This window comes from Aplysia californica, unplaced genomic scaffold, assembly GCF_000002075.1.
Source record: "Aplysia californica isolate F4 #8 unplaced genomic scaffold, AplCal3.0 scaffold00265, whole genome shotgun sequence".
Taxonomy (NCBI): domain Eukaryota; kingdom Metazoa; phylum Mollusca; class Gastropoda; order Aplysiida; family Aplysiidae; genus Aplysia; species Aplysia californica.
In genome coordinates, this window is record NW_004797535.1 from 962,942 (window position 1) to 966,447 (window position 3,506).

Below are 3,506 nucleotides of genomic sequence, written 5' to 3' on the forward strand. Positions count from 1 at the left end.
GAAGCCCGGTTACACGTAACGATAAATTATACAAAAACTGGACGATCTAGCGATCATACGATAAATCGTCAGGTGTAACCATAAAATTGTACATAATTTGGATGATTGAACAATAGTTTGGAGACTCGGTCAAGAAATCAAGCGCTGCTTGATATTTTTCGTGCGATCACAGTCAGATTTGGGGGAGACGCACTGTGACGCAGATTCACTTTGAAATTTGCCGCCCCGCCGATTAAACCCAGGGCTCAAATTTTTAAAAATAATTATCGTTGGTAAAAACTGATTTCATATTCGGAATCAGCTCCTGAAAATAAAGCAAAATTTGTCGCGGAGAACCTGATTTGGAGCGTTCTTGTGTATATTTTAGCAATATCCAGTCTTGATCGCACACCATCACCAAGAGCGTCTCAATCGGGCCCAGCACCATGTCAACAGCCGTCTGGGAGACTGGTCTTCTGTTCCCATTTTCAGACGAATGCCTGTTCTCCATAGATAAAATAAACAGGGACCTCAGAGTTTATCAAGAGGAAGGCGAATGTTATCTTGACAACAGTGTTATAGAAAGAAATCGTTGGTAAGGACAAAGCGTCATGATCTGGGGTGGAATCATGTGGAACCACAAAATAGGTTCAATGTTCTTCCAAAATCAAGGCCACGGTTGAGGTCAAGATATCAATGCTGCCCGTTGCATAACAGAAGTTCTTAGACCCCTCTATACAGTCAAAATGTTGACTTCCGGTTCCAGCTAGATAATGCTTGTGCACACACTTCCCGTGCTACACAGGATTTCCTCCAACACCATGGCATCACTCTGCAGCCTCACCATGCCCTTAGCACGGATTAAAACCCAACTAAGCATTTTAAGACGAAATTAAACGATGCTTCGACGGGAGACAACAAAGGCTTAGAACCACGCAGGAACTGGATGCGGCCATCTAGGAGATATGGAGGCAGATCCCGCCGCGTTTTACCAACAACCTAGTGGCTTCCTTGTACTACCGGAGATCTACTGCGGTTGTCCAATCTAATGGTAGCCAAAGCCACTACTGAGAATTTTTATGCAATAACTGGAAGTTGAAAATGTATACCGTTAAAATTCAATATCCACAGTGATGCCCCACGTATCATTTCATAATGCCAGAAAACAGTATGTGTTTGTTGTTATGTTGTTATCGATCCAGTGTTTTTGTTTAAATTCCCCCGTTTTGTTAAAAATAGAACACGAACGTGATCACCATTGCAAAGGTAAACAGGATGTTGCGTTTCTTTTGCTCGCTAGTATATAACCGGGGATCACTGTAATAGAAAAAGGCCGTAATTAAAACCTTTTTTCTTTGAAATTTTGGACTTACAACAAAAGGCCTGTTTCATTTCTCGTCTGTCCACATAGATATAGAATTCCGCCGTTTTGAAGGCATTCCAAAAACAACAACAAAATGGAGAATCCATTTTTTGTCTCCTGTGACTTTGTCAGCTGTAGGTCACTTGGCTCACATGGTTCAACCAATTTGAGCAGTTCTGTTACACATCACTCTCTCTCTCTCTCTCTCTCTCTCTCTCTCTCTCTCTCTCTCTCTCTCTCTCTCTCTCTCTCTCTCTCTCTCTCTCCCTCTCTCTCTCTCTCTCTCTCTCTCTCTCTCTCTCTTTCTCTATCTATCTATCTATCTATCTATCTATCTATCTATCTCTCTCTTTCTCTCTCTCTTTCTCCCTCTCTCTTTCTTTCTTTCGTTCTTTCTCTCTCTCCCTCTCCTTCTCCCCTCTCTCTCTCCCTCTCCCTCTCCCTCTTCCTCCCTCTCTCTCTCTCTCTATCTATCTATCTATCTATTTATCTATCTATCTATCTATCTATCTACCTATCTATCTATCTATCTATCTATCTATCTATCTATCTATCTATCTATCTATCTATGAGCAAGAAAATTCTCCACGACCACTCTGCAATTATTTTTCTTGAATATGTAGAAATTAAAATCAGGCGCAGTTCGTCCACAGAGCCCGGTCGTGCAGTGCCGCCCAATTTTTTTTAATGTTCTATCACGTAAAACATCCACAATAATTTTTAAAAAATAAATTTTTGAGCCAGAAACAAACACTAGCCAAATATTAAATCAAAACAAGGTACTCACTAGCGCAATAACTGTCATTTCTGTGTTTATAGCGCCGTAAAACATCTACTATGGCATGCCAAAGTCCATGCGCTTTATTTAAACATAATAGGATATTCAACAGTGTAACCTGACCTATAAATCGGTCCTGGGGATAACCCAAACAATGACGACACTCGTAGCGAGTTTGGCGGTACATTAATATTAATAAGACGGCACATCTCAAATGTGCTCCTGTCGAGCAGCGCCGAAACATAGCCCACAGTAGGCAGTCTAAAAATATACGCGGTAGACCGTACGCTATTCTTTGCCAATATTATGTGAGCCCCGGAGCAATTCAGCGGAGTGCTCAAATGAATTGTGATTGGTTCATTGTCTGCCTTGCCACTATTTTTGACCTAAGTGACTCTGTGACCATGAACCTGAGGAAGGTGAACGTGACTGTCCTATGAGATGTGCCTTTGTTGAATGGTTTTGTAGTGGAGTAGTGAAAGTTACTACTTGAGTGTTCAGTTCCAATACTTGATGAACGAAATTGATGTTTAGCTAACAAACAAATTAATTTAGTACTAGAAATCAAAGCCATAAATAAAAAGAATGAAAAAAAAAGCACGAGGTCCTCCCTCACCAACCCAAATATCTTAAAATTATACACCGTCTAATTAATGTCTCATTTACTATGCCCTTGACTATCTTCAGCTGGCAATAGCTTTATTGAGCACGTCCACTTTTTAGCCCCACGAGCCGCCCCTGATTAAAATGTGTGTTGTTTGAGGGTTTTTTTACTCTATATGTGGGGGTGGGCTGGGGGTGGTTTCCATGTTGTTTCCCTTTCCTTCAGATGTGTAAACCATGTTTTCTTTGTGACGTCACAGAATAATAAATCCTAATGTTTCATGCCAGTTTAACAGCTGAGAAAGCAGCAGTCATGTTGAAGGCCCATTATGTCTATTGCTTTTATAACTGTGGTCAACATCTTAGCCTCTAGATGTCAACTTCTGTTACTCTCCGATTCACTCCTGTAACGTTGCTGCCTATTAGGTTCGGAAGAAAATATAGGGTAGCAGCAAGAACCTTACTGTATAAACTCCTCGGGCTGAGAAGACCAAGGTAGCAGCCCGTTCAACGCCCACCTCTATCATTCATATGCAGGAATGGAGAGGGAGGAAGGCTGGAGGGGGGGGGAGAGGGGCAACGAACTGTTTGACCCCATGACCCTATGATGCTTACGAATATAAAGAAAGAATAAAATGAAGACACGAAAGCATGAAGGAAAAGGGCTCGAGGAAAGGTGCAATAGACTCAAGGTTTAATTCTTGCAGCAAGCAGTCAGTGGAACCCAAAAAGGGCGGAACAATGTCAGATAGAACTTTGTATTTCTAAGGCAACGAAAATCCT